Source organism: Pteropus medius, unplaced genomic scaffold (assembly GCF_902729225.1).
Source record: "Pteropus medius unplaced genomic scaffold, Ma_sr-lr_union100, whole genome shotgun sequence".
In the NCBI taxonomy this organism is placed as follows: Eukaryota; Metazoa; Chordata; class Mammalia; order Chiroptera; family Pteropodidae; genus Pteropus; species Pteropus medius.
This window is the reverse complement of record NW_024355205.1, coordinates 16,992,690-17,007,319: the sequence shown is the minus strand read 5'-3', so window position 1 is coordinate 17,007,319 and position 14,630 is coordinate 16,992,690.

The following is a 14,630-nucleotide window of genomic DNA, read 5'->3' as shown; positions in this document are numbered from 1 at the left end:
AGGCAAAAGAAAAGAGTGTTTTGGGGGATTTGGGCAAAGTTACTGTTCTCTTCTCTCTCTCTCTCTCTCTTACAAAAGCAATGTCTGGCACCCATATTCTTCTCTTTGTTACTTTTGAACAGGCATGTTCGTATCCGGGGCTTTTGAAGCAATTTTGTGACATCATTGAGTCTCTGAACGAATGTCAGAGACCCATTTCCTGGTGATAGCACTATAAAAAGAGTTTTTTGTTGTTGTTGTTGTTACTTGCAGCCAAAATACACAATTGAGGACTAGTAACACCTTTTTGGGGTGGTTTTAGTCTCTTTGTAATAACATTTCACTGAATAGATTTCTCTTCTTCAGGAAAAAAATAAGAAAAAAATTTTTAAACTTATCATTCATGGCTGGTCCACTCACTCTGGAAAATTATATCTGAAGGTTTGTGTTTATTACACAATTTTCTTCGGGAGTTACCCCTTTGTGTTTGGTGTGGGACAGTCTATAGTTTCCTTTACTTCAGTCTAAACAATATGTTTTTTTTTTTTTTAATTTAAAACACTAATTTTCCTCATGAGATCTGCTCATTCTTGCTTCTTCACAGAGGCTTTTAAATTTCATTTTATATCTTAAATAGAGAATGTAGTTATCCGGTTCATAAAGAAAAAATTATAAAAAGAAATATATTGAAATATAGTCTCCTGCCTCGTTGTTAGAACCAGTGTTAAAAACTACTGTCAGATATTTTTCTTTCAAATAAAATTATTAAACACATGATGACTGTAAAATAAACAAACAAACAAAAGTTTCATGCCCAGTCATCCGTGAATCAAACTCTCTCTCTCATCTTCAACCATTTTACATTTCATATTTATTGCAACGATTTCTAATTCAAACACAAGGTAATACAAATGTGCACTCTTTTTCCCTCTGCATTTCCTACATAAAAGTTAGCTTAACATTACTCTGAGTCTTGCTTTTTTTTGTGGAACCACATACCTTGGAGGCTTTTCTTATCTGTGAATGGCATACACGTTTACAATAGCAAATTATACCATCCTTTAAATATACATAAGATATTTCACTAATCCACTCTTGATAGACACTTGGACTGTTTTAACAAACAGTGCTCCAACAAAAAGCCTCATACACACCTGATCTTGCATTAGGAAAGGAGTGTCTCTGTAGGATAAATACCCAGAAATGGTTTTGCCCGGTCAAAGGGTAGTGTCACATTGTTCTCCACATGAGGTATACTAACTTACCTTCCCACTAGCAATAGATGAATAAGCCTGAAAGTAAACTTAGGTTTTACCAATCCACTAGGTGAAAAATGGTATCTCAATGTACTTTTAACTTGCATTTATTTTATTATGAGAAATTTTAAATATCTTTTCATAAGATTCCTATTTCTTTTTTCTGTATCTGTTTCTATATCTTGCTTACAAAAAATATATATATATTCTCATTTGTAATATGATTGAAGATATTTTTCTCAGTTCATTGTTTGTTTTTTAACATATTTCTAGTGGGTTTTATTTTTTATATTTTGGCCTTGCAGAATTTTTGGTTTTTACTTATTCCTTTATGATATCTGAAATTCGAATGAGAGAAAGACCTTCCTTATTTAAATATTATATCCATGTATTCTTTTAGTAATTGTATGGTTTTATTTTTTTACGTTTAAATATTTGATCCATTTAGAATTTATACCAGTGTACAGTATGAGGTAAAGATCCAATTTTATTTTTTTCCAGTTATTTACAAAATTGTACCAATGGCAGTTACTGCTGAAAGTTCACGTTTTTAGGGTCTTTAAACATGAATTTTAAATATCTGGCTAAAAGTAGTGGTTTTATTATTTTCTAAGTTAAAATTCATGAAAGAAAAAGGTTTAGAAAAGTACCTACTGGCTTGTACACAATCCACTTGAAGATGAAAATGAAAATTTAAATTTGTTCTTGGGATTTATTCTGTCTTTGAATAAATAGTAAATATATTGAAATGGATGTAGAAAGTTACATAAGGAAAATGTTAGGGAAATATTGGTGTCACTTTTTATTATTTCTCCTTTACAGATATAAGGCAAATGACTAGCAAAGATTACACATGGGACTCAAAGGAAAATAACCATTTTCATTATAAGTAAATGAATAACCTAACATGGAATTTGATACAGTTCTGGCTCTGTGATATGTCCAGGCCCCACCCCCAATCTACTAATTCAAAATATCTAGAGCTGAGACCAGAGGATCTATTTTCATAACGAGTTCTCAGATGACTGTAATGCAGATGGACCTGCAAAATCAGTGAACTCACATCTAGGGACCTCTGACTTCTAGCCTGAAAAAGAAAAGGCAGAAGCCAAATTCAGAACCACAGATCTAGAAAGAATGAGAAAGAATGACTAGACCAACCCATTGTCTTCATCTTAATTAAAGGTTACACATGGGCCTTGTCTCTCCAAATGTCTCAGTAATCCACAAATGCCAGCAAGAGCTCAATTTCAAAGTCATCACCTCAACAGTCAACAATTCTTGTCTTTCCACAAATGATCTGTCTAGCTTTCATTTTGAATCATTTTCTTTTTGTTAAATTTGACCCCAAGAAAAGAGAAAGAAATGAATATTCCTTGAGCATTAAAATTATGCCAGGCACTTCACATACCTTAATCTTTTTATATGGCTTTCCCACAAACCTTGTAAAGTGAATATTATGGTCTCATATTTACGGTTAAGAAAAAAGGAGGCTGGGAGAGACTATATAACCAGGCCAAGGGCACTCAGTAAGAGCTAGAACAAGTAAATATTCAGGAACTATTTTTGTCAGTTCTTTCGTAGGGAAGAAAATAATTGCTCAGTATCTCTCTATGACTTTTTAGACAAAACCCATGATCTTTTGAAGATAAAGTAATCAAGCAAATTTTAGTTTATACTTACAAATAATTTATTTAAATTCTCTTAGATACTATTATGGACCTAAGAAGGCTATTTTTAAAAACATCCCTCCAAATTCATCCCTCTCTGTCTCTTCACCTGGTTGGTGTTTTCTCAACATACTCCTCTACATCTGATAGTATACTCTCTAATTTCATCCATATTTTGTGCCTCTGCCAATAGAATGAAAGCCTCCCCAGCGCAGTCTTGATCTGTCATGCCCTCCACTGTATTCCCAGTGCCTGGAATACTGGAAGTTCTCAGTCAATACTTGCTGAAGGACTAACTGAAAGTGAATTCTTTATTCAAACTAGCTTGTTTTCTTTACCACTGCTCAGGTCTGAGGTTTGGTTTTGTTTTCAGATCCTAAGGATACAGCTGGGTGTTTGGTTTGATAACTAGTTTAATAATCTGCTAACTATAGTATCTCCTTGCTGTGCATAGTAGCTCCTTGCTATATATATAGTATCTCTGCTCCTTGGGAAGATGATCTGTACAGCTCTGAAAATTATTCTCATAACATCATCTGAGCCTTCTCTTCTCTGTTCTGACTGGTATCCCTTTGCTTTTACTTTTTTCTTTCTGTATAATTTCCCCCTCTCTTTCATTTGTGGTCCTTGGTCTGGAACACTGTCATTTACTGAGGACTCTCTACGCTAGGGAGTGCATTCCATGTTTTCTGAGATACCTCATTAAATCATCCCAAAAACTCACTGATGTGTCTTACCTTGTTTTTTTACAGAGGAATACAAAGTTTGGAGACATAATATCTCCTGTTTAAGGAGAGGAGCTAGGATTCAAACCCAGATTTACATCCATTTAAATCTCAGGCTTTCCTCACAATGTCTTCAGTGTATAAGAGAAACCCAATTACTTATAGTATCTCTATGGGCTCTCAGGCTATTATTTTCCAAAGACTTGTTAATGATCTTCTTCATGAAACAAAGGTAGAGGAAATATCACATTTCTTTACTTTTCTTAAATGTGTTAAATACAGTTCTTAATCCACTAATGTCTGTGAGAAATGTAACCTCAGTCATTTTATGAAATGTATCAGTTAGAAAATTCCTTCCACGGTATGTAATTGAGACTTATATTGGTTTAAATAAATAATGGTTATTCTATCAAGTGAAGGAAATCTAAATGTAAGAAGTCCAGATCTGTCAGCTCTACAAAGTCATTGAATTTTCAGGATCTTTCCAATTTTCTGCTCTGTCATTTTTAGTGCACAGTTTTCATCCACAAAATTCTGCTCTGTCATTTTTAGTGCACAGTTTTCATCCACAAAATTGTCTCATGATCCTAGATGACTGCTTAAGCTCTACTCATGACATCTGAATTCCAGACAGACAGGAGAGAGGAAAGGTGAAGAGACATATCTTATTAAAGAACTTTCCCAAAGGTCCAATCTATCCATTTGTCACCCTCTGTGACAAATGTGACCATAGAGACCTTCCCCACGGCTCCTGCTGACTGGCGCCTTGTGTTCGGTTTCCTAATAACCACGCCCCATTCTCTAATATGAAGTTCTGCCACTTACAGGATGCATTGAAGAAAAGTGCATCATGGAGTTAGAACAAGATGCAAGCCACCATGTTACTCAACACCAATCTTTAGCCATCTACTAGTTAACTTTTGCAGATAACAAATAATCCCAAAGCTTAATAGCTTAAAATACAACCAGATGCTTGTTCACGATTGGGACATTCATGAAATTGCTTTTGGCTAGGAGAACTACTAGAGCTAGAAAATTCCTCCAGGGCCTCTCTATGTGGCCTCTTACCAGTTAGTAGTCTAGTCCATGCTTCTTCTATGGCGTTTGGATCCTAAAAGGAAGTATTCCAAGAAAAAGTAAAGAAAAGCCAAGAGTCCTCTAAGGAGCTGGGCCTGAAATTGGCAAGGAATCACTTCCTCCATATTCTATTGGTCGAAACAAACCCAGATTCAAGAGGAGGGGAAAGAACCTCTGTTACTTGAAAGAAGGTGATCAGTGTCATCCACCATTCTATGCCTTCTCTTTGAGAATGAACCTTCTCTTTAAACATCAGCCTCCATAAACTGCTTCCTCTCAGGACTAGCCCATGATAATTTCTTGATTAGCCTAACCTTTCAAAACAAAAATTTCCAGGCCTGAAGGACAAAAGTTGCTAACACAATCCACATGCCTCCCACTAGACAAGGGAGCCTGTAAGAATACGCTTCTTATAAAAGAGAAATATCCTTTTCTTTGCTTTTGGAACTAAGAAAACAACGGCGCAAAAATTCTTTTTAATTCATTATTTTAATAACTTACCCCTTAGGGTCACATTTGTGTTTGTTAATATAGTTAGCTTCTAATTTTCTCTTGTACTTTGGTAGAATAGCGATAAGAAACCAAAACTTAATGATGCTATAAAGACTTATTTTGACAGTTTCAACCTCATTTGCATTCAAGCATAGTTATCATACTCCTTAGAAGGAGCAGAAAAATAATTGAGTTGGCACTCACCTCATTCCCCTCCTCACTGTTTAAAATAATATATATGGAGATTCATTATTGTAGAAATTCAGTTCAAAGTAGCTCAGGCAAAAAGAGAACTTATTGGTTCCTAAACCTGGGAAATCAAGGTTAAGTCTGATTTCAAGTGTAGCTGGATGCAGGTGCTTCAATATTATTATCACTGCTCTTTGTTTCCACATTCTTGGCTACCACTCCCAATCACTTGGCTTCATTCCCTCCTGCTGCAGATGACCTTCCTCCATGTAACCAGCAAGACAGTTGCCAGCAGCCTCAACATAATTTTCTTCATGATCAGCCACTCCCAGGAAAAGTAACTTCTCCTCCCATCCTAATAATAATCCCAGGGAAGGCTTCAATTTTCCTCTTTAGGTCACATGTTCACTTTTGGATGGATTACTTTTCCCAGAAGTGTGGTATAATATACAGAAAAATGACTGCCCTCCGCCCAAGGTATTCACATTCTAATCTCTGTCGTCTGTGAATGTTACTTTACATGGTAAAAGGGACTTTGCAGAAATGATTAAATTAAGGAGCTTGAGATGGGAAGATTATCCTGGATTATCCAGATGGACCCAGTGACTCACAAGGGTCCTCGTAAGAGGGATGCAGGAAGAGCCAGTGTCCAGGAGAAGACCATGTGATGATAGAAGCAGAATTGATGTGCTTTGAGTTTGGAAGGAGCCATGAGCCAAGAAACGCAGGTGGTCCTTAGAACCTGGGAAAACCAAGGAAACAGATTGTCCCCTAGAGCCTCAGAATGGAACCAACCCTGCCAACACCTATTTTGGACTCTGGCTTCTAGAACTGTAAAAGAATACATTTTTGTTCATGCAAGTCACTAAGTTTGTGGTCATCTGTAACAGCAGCATAGGAAACTAACACAAGTTGGGTTTCTTGATTTGGCTCAGTTTCGTGTACATGTTTTGAACTAGTGGCTGATACTTAAAACTCAGGAATGTCATTTACTCAGTTGGATTTCTGGTTTCTCCTGAAACAAAGTGGAAGAGCTAGCTAGCAAACTTGGCCACCTCCTCACATGGCAACGATCAGCTGGTGCTGAGCTGCAGCTTCATCCTTCCGTTTACACAAGACCTGGTCCCAGTAGCTCACTACTTCCTGTCTATACCACCAGTCAGACTCACAGTCTGCTTCTCTTGTCCATGGAACCTGCCTGGGCATGGAAAATATTTGAACCTACATCCATCTCAAGTTCCAGGTTGAATAGTTTGAATCATTTTCTAATATTTAACACTGACTATTCCAAATTTTTTAAATTGTCTACAATTTTCAGGACCCTAATCTTAACATTCGGGTCCAGAAATTGGGCCTTATCTGCCCAAGTCCCAAAGCGGAGAATCAGAGAGCTGGAATCAGAGAACCCACTTTTTTGATCATGGTCATAGGATTCTGAAGTTTGCCACACAATCATGGGATCAGAAAGAGATTCAGAAAGATTCCCAACTTCCTTTCAAGGAAAAAAAGCACACTCTAAATGTGCATCTTCCCTAAATTCAGTCCCAGGACAATTACGCAAAGAAGGAATAAAAGGAATTTAAATCAGGTTGTTTTAGAGCATGTGCTCCCCTTACGGGATCCAGATTTTTTGCCACAGTGTTGGGAAAGAAGGAGAGGATTCCCAAACATCCTTGGATCTTGTCAAGAACAGGTGGAGTAGCCTCCTCACCAGGGCATGGACAGCAGGTAACGGAGTCCAAGTAGCCAGAGTACCGTGTGTGTGTATGTGTGTAGTGCGTGCGTGTGAGCACGCGCGTGCATGTACGTGAGTCACAGTTTCCACCTCAGGGACAGTGAATGTTGACCATGAGTCATGATTTTGTTTTCTGGGCTCAGTAGCCTGTGGTCTGGCAGGAATCGAGGTCTGGGATTTTGCAACAGCTGTTCACGTCACCTGGGGAGGCAACTGAGCCTGCACTGGGATCGTTTTTATCAGCTCATGAGCACAAGCTTTACCTGCCAAAAGGCCATGTTTCTCTATCTGGAAACAGTGTGGAGTCTTAAATGCCAGGTTCTAAATTATCTTATGCCATATAGTCTTAAATTGCTTGCATGGGCTCTAATTCCAATTTGAGATGACTAACTTCTAAAGGGACCAGCTACATCTTTTCAGATGCCATCATAACTCTGAGGAGGCTCATCAGCATATAGGGTGGCGATGAAGCCTCATGCTATCTCTTTAACTTATCTTAAAATGACCTTCTTAAGGTTTCAGGAAACAGCCGTTCTGTTCTCCATTCAGGAATTTAATACACAAACTTCTCTTTACCTGGCAACAGTTACAGGCTCCTTCACATCCCCTTGTAGCCCTGGGCTTTTCGGACCTCATTTTTACCCCATCTTTTCTGGAAGTCTCCCTAACCCCTTGACCTTGCATTTGCCTCTCTCTGGACCCTTTCCAGACTCTCCATGGAGAGAGGCACAGTGTCCTTTGGACTGTGGCCATGGGAGAAACGCTGATTATGTGATGACCACAGGCACGGCCTGTTCCCTGCAAACAGCTCACTGCAAAGACAGAGGGATGCCATGGAGGAATGCTGGCTCCCCTCTTGCAGTGGGAACTTGTTTTAACATGTTTGGGACCATGAAACCAGTTACTTTGGTTAGCAGACATAACATAGAATCTTACTAAACATACTTAGCTAACAAGCCAAAGATCTTAGCCAGAACTTAGTCTTGGAAGACAGTTAAGGGTCTGAAAAGTGAGAACAGATCCATCACTGATTGGTAATTCTTCAAAGCTCTCCCATCCAAATGCTCTCTAAATAAGATGCTTGTTTTGAAGGCAGTCTTACAGTAACAAGAGGAGATTTGAAGACAAAAAGCATTTATATATATTGGAGGACAGAAGAGTGGGATTTTTTAAGATTGTTATCTATATCTACCTGATATTTCCAGACCCAAAAGTAGTATTGACAAAATTCTAAGTAAAATTTATTGCAGCAAATTTGTGTGACTGTCACTTTGATACGCAGTGATTTACTATTAATGATGATTCTTTGTCTTACCAAATCTAGGCCTCTTATCACAAAGTACAAAGTCTTATACTAATAGTTCTTCTACTATAATTTTCTTTCTCTGCTTTAGTAGAATTCTTTAGGCTTTTGGTTTTGAGTCCTGTATGAGATGCAAATAACACTGAAAGGGGGCATACTTTTTATAACTATCAGTGGATATCAAGGAGGAAAAATAAAACCTTAGGAAGGACTGATTGTCAGTAGATGACAAAAATGGGGTTTAAAAGAGGTCATAGAGAGGCAAAGATAGAGTGAGAAATGAAGTGAGTGTGTGTGTGTGTGTGTGAGAGAGAGAGAGAGAGAGAGAGAGAGAGGGAGGGAGAGAGAGAGGGATTGAGAGAGAGAGAGTTGGAGAAAGTAGCAGGAGGCAATTCTAAAAAGGAACTGAAAATAAATCCTGCTCCTCCTACTCTCCCTCCATGCAATCACTTCACAGTTTTACCACGTTAGCCCTACCTCTAAGGTCTCTTGGAACTTGCCCACCTATTCACCTTACTCCAGCCTATTCAAATTGTTAACCAAAAAGAAGGCCCAAGATAGCCGTTCTGTGCACAAATCAAGGAAGAGATATTGAGACAAGTATACAAGGAAACTACACGTGGCTAAATGTTACACAGAGACAAAGAATAATGGATTGGTTCCCAGAAATGCCACACCACTTAGATCTGGCCACGAGTTACCTGTTTCCAGGACATTCTTGGGGGTCAGTACTCCCAGGAGGGGACTCATTACATTCACTCCTATGAGAAGCCAAGCATGCTTTCCTAATGAAACAGCATGCCGACATGCCAGAAGATTAGGACATTGTTCTAGGACAAAGGAGAACATACGTAGGCTATTCTGAGAAGGCTTGAAAGTCATGATTACCCCACATATTGGCCCAGACAATATAATCAGTGTGTGGGAAATGCCGAAGAAAAGCATTTTATTAATATAATTTTCCCTTTTATTTAATTACAGCTCACAATTCTTTTCTAATTATTATGAATTGATGCAGCGAACAGCAGCAGAAGAAATATATGCTTTGGATTATAATGCATTGTTGTTTTCCTTAGGATAAAGGATGGGTGGGGTGAGTATAGAAAAGAAGGAACCAGAAGCCATAAACTAGACCATATTCTTGGCTCCCACTTAGAAGGAAGCAGAATGTTTGCAGCTATATCACAGTCATCTGCTAAATATCCATGTTCCTTGGTCTACCACAAACTGATACTCTCAAAACTATAAATATATACATGTTTTTTCCAAAGGAAGAAAATCAATATCTTTGTTTTATTCATTCCATTTTTCTTAAAAACGTTGTTTTACCAAACATACAACATTATGGAGAATCTTTTTCAACTATTTCTCTATTTTTTCTTCTTAAGAAAGTCGAAGATTTTTTGTTTGTTTGTTTGTTTTTTGGTGTGACATTCTTCTGAATTTTATTTTTAAGGCAATTTCTGTAAATAACCTAAAACATTGTTTTATAGTTAATTTTCTTCTCAACTACAACAGGTCATCCATTTCAGTTGATATTTGCAAGAAAATATCAACCTATTTCATCTTTAGTTATTCCCATAAACTATAAAGAAAGAAGAGTTCTTCAAAGATACTTATGTCCCAGGAGATGGTTAAGCAAAAGATAAAATGCACAAAAAGAATACCATCTTGTGGCTTCACCATTAGAATGACAACAAAACAAACATTTATCACCCTGGAAAATAATACTATTGTGTCTTAACAGGGGCCTCATATTCTAGTACAAGCGACTGAGCTACTGGTCCACATTGAGGGGACCACAGCCTATGTCTGCTATTTCGGCTTTGGACCTCAAAGAGAATGACATTGTTTAGTCTGTTCCCCAGAACTGGGAAGGCAAATTATTTGGAAAGACCTAAGGTGAGACATTGACTGGTCTAGGAAGCCAAAGAGAACTGATTTTGAGGTGACTAAGGGAAGGCCCAAGGATCCTCAGATGTTTGAATTCAGATGAGAGATGCTTTAAGACAACTTCTTGGCACAGACTTACCCCAATCCTAGAAATAAGAACTAGAAAACACCAGTTAAAGTACATGAATTGTTTTGCGCCAAGTAGTGGAAAAAGTAAGCTCAGTAAGCATTTGTTATTTTTAAATAATGATTTATAGCTGAAAGAAGGACTTAGATAAATTCATGGTTTGAAGGTCCATAATGTATCATTAAGAAAAGCCAATGATACTTAGTATATATTTTGTGGTTGATGTCTACAAGGTTAATGATATCCTTCCACAAAACAAAGACTTAGGTCTTAGAGGGTCATTCTAGTTCAGTCTCTTAATGTAACAGAGGAAGAAAATAAGGTCCAGAAAGGCTGAGTAACAAGAATAAAATCACATAGCCAGCTAATGACTCAACTAGGTGCCAGACCTGAGGTATTCATCTTTCTCCAAGTGATATATACATATGTATGTATACATATATATCCCTTTCTTAGAAATTCAAAATGTGTGTATCATAAAAAATTCTGAATAAACTTACAGTGAAGAAATCTGTTCAACTTTACTAAACTCAGCTTTTCCCAACTTATTTGACCATGAAGCCCTTTTTGCCATGCAACAATTGCTAACACTTCATAAAACTAAATCATTAAAATTCTGCATCAAAACTTCATTTGGATCCATAATTATTCTATTTGGTCTACTGGTTTATTTTATCAACCTAGTTAATGCAACCTGGAAATATGGGCTACAAATAAAAATAGATTCTTAAATAAAACCCCATACAGTTTTACTCACTCAACCAGCTCATTAAAGTAACAGTGAAATCCCAAGGTTACATCTACACAGATCTGCAGCATAGCACGGAACTGATGGTTGCCTCTTTGTTTTTATACATTTGCAGACTAACACAGCACTGGCCCACATTTTTGAAAGGCAGATAGCCTTAGCATTACACATATATTAACTTTTTTGAAGAGAATTGTCTTCATTATTTTCTTATAGACATTGTTTGATATAAAGCAGAAAGTAAGTATTCCATATATCAAAGCAATGTCTATAGGCCTTTAATGTATCATTAACAATATATTTAGCTTGAATCATGAATCACAATCTCTAAATTAAACAAAAAGCGATGCAGCTTAATGCCTTACGGAGATTTATTAAAGCTTCATTCTATTTTAAAACCTACTCATCAGTTCCCATGGCACTGTCTTTTCACCTTTCTGAAATGGGAATATTATACAAACACTTATATTCTTAAGTGTTTGTATAATCTGGCTCAAGAAAAACAAACCCGGAGAGGCAGTATTCACTTTTGCCCAATGTGGCAGAACTTCCTGTTAGATGCACTGACATGACTCATTTCACACACGCACACGCACACACACACCTCTGGAAGGTATTTGACATCCCCTTGGGCTTATAAGGAACCCATCAACCACCATCTGACTTAGTAATTTTAGGAGCCTTAAATGCCAGTCGAGGAAAATTCTTCCTAAGCTTCATCTGTTAACGGTCTATATTCACATTGATTCCTCATAGTCCAATGATAGCTGCTACATTAAATAGAGAAGTACCTAGATAAACTCATGTGATTATCATAGTCAAATACTGCTAAATTGAACCCATGGGATAATTTAAAAAGAAATTACATTTACATCTCTAATCAATGGACTGATGTTATGACTCATTTTGTAATCAGCAACTCTTTTGACTTTGTTGATCTATACCCCTGAATGGATATTTTCTGACTGAGGTGGAAAGGATTATTAGTTGTAATCTGGCCCTTAATACTGCTTTTGTGTATGTTTCCATACCAATAATTGGCACTGTGAGAATTGGAGGATAATAAGATTGTTATAGGACTAATATCTCTATAGTTCCTTAGGAAGTGTTCTGAGTTCCAAAGAATTTATAGAACTTCAACCAATTGTCTTTGAAGAGTAATTTCTCCCTACCTGCCTCACAGAAGAGCTGAAATCAACCTTGATTGTTTTGTAGGTCTGATGAATTGGGGAACTGGCTGCCCAGTACTTTAGTTCTTTTAGACTGCTTGCAATCCAAAAAGTCTGAATAGAACAGCAAGACAAGGTGTGATACTGAGACAAGATCAAAGCCAAATTCATCTACAAAAACTCATGCTTTTTAGTACCAATGGATTAGAATAAATCTCAGGAGAACCACTGAGTTTAACTATGTGGATATATAATGAATAAATGTTTGGTGAAATCTTCACTCAGTTTTCTTTTAAAGAAGAAACTATAGAAGTACTCATTTCTATTGAGACCGAGGAAGATATTTTATTTGATGTAATAATATTAAGATGACATCCCTATGTTTTTAAATACTCAGTGTTTTTCCTGCTAGTATTCAGTAACCATTTCAAAATTGCATATTCATTATAAAACAGTCTTTCCAAGTCAGATCTTCCCTTTTAGCCAATTACCAAGGCAGCTAAAATCCACCTTTTAAAACTTCCCCTCTCCTTCATTCTCCTCTGCTCTATAATCTCCCAATGCTGGAAAGTGCCAGAGCTCAGTCATTGGGCCTCTTCTCTACCTATAATAACTTCTTTAATGATATCACAGTATTAAATGCTATCTATATGCCGATGACTTCAAAATTTGTATCTCCAGCTCAGATCTCCCTTCAAATTTCTAAGCTCTTACATCCAAATTTCTAGTAAGCAGCTCCACTTGTATTTCTAATAAAATCTAGAACTCACCATTCCCAAAACTCAACTCTTGATCTTTCTTGCAAAAGCTACTCTGCCCATAGCCTTCTTCTCAGTCGATAGCTGCTTTATTCTTCTGGTCGTTCAGATCAAAACCTTCAGTCATCCCGGCCAACTCTCTTTCTTTCACACCTCACATTCAATCTAACTGAAAATCAAGTTGGTTCTACTATCAAAATAGATCTAGATATCAGTATGAACTCATGTTTATTTTACTATATATGCAGACAGTTAGATACATAAATAAATGTGGTATCTCTGTATATGTACGGTGGTAGGTGGAAGAATGGTCCCTTTGCAATTATATCTATATCCTAACCTAATCCTTGGAACCTGTAAATATGTACCTTACATGGGAAAAGGGATTAAGTTTAGAATCTTGAAATGTGTTCGTTTGGGGACAGGGGTGGATTAACTTGAATTATTTGGGTAGATCCAACGTAATCACAACAGTGCTTAAAAGAGTCAGAGGAGGAGCTGTGGTGACTAAAGCAGAGTGTCAGAGTGATGCGATGTGGATGTGAAGATGTTATCATGCTGATTCTGAAGATGAAAGAAAGGGCCATGAACCAAGGAAGCAGGAAGCCTCCAGAAGATGAAAAAGTCAAGGAAAGAAATTCTCTCCTAGAGCCTCTAGAAGTAATGCAACCCTGCCAAATCTTGATTTTAACCCACTAAAATCCATTTCAGACCTTTGACCTCCAGGACTATAAGACGATGAATTATTGTTGTTTTAAATCATTAAGTTTGTGGTAATTTGTTACAGCAGCATAGGAAACTAATATATTTGGGTTAGTAATATGTATCTATTTCCTAGCTCTGTCCACAGAGAGGGTCCAGAATTAGTGATATCTCAGTAGTTATCAGTCCATCTAGCACCCAGATCCTGGTTTCCTAAATATCATTCTCCAACAGAGTATCAGGGCTCCTTGGGAAAATAGCTGATTCTAGAGCTGGAGCAGAGTAAATGCAAGATGAGAATGGAGCATTTTAAAGCACCAGAAAGTAAAATAGTGCTTTAAAAAAAATGGGGACACTTCAAAAGGGCACAGGAGCAAGACTGAAAGACTTTTCAATGGCCAAAGTTGAAACCATTTGAGCAACAAAATAATAATAGCAGTGGATTATAATTAGCATTGGGAGAAAAAAAATTCCATGAATCCATACTAATATAAATAATAAAATACATGATTATGTTGGTGAAGAAAGACAAATCTTCCTTACCAAAAAAAAAAAATCCAATTAATAAATGTGGAAAAATGAGGGAGATACAAATTCAGCATTAAAACACCACAGCAATAACTTCTACAGGCAAGATCCACAAAGATTAATGCTGAACTTCAAGGAGAAACAGGATATTGGTGTAGCTTTAAAGTATCTCTCCCAAAATGTTTATTAATTACTGTAGCGATCTTATCATAAGTCCACAAATTCTTTTATATTCTTCCCTCTAGGAGGTGAAGCTTAATTTCTCACCCCTTAAGTGCA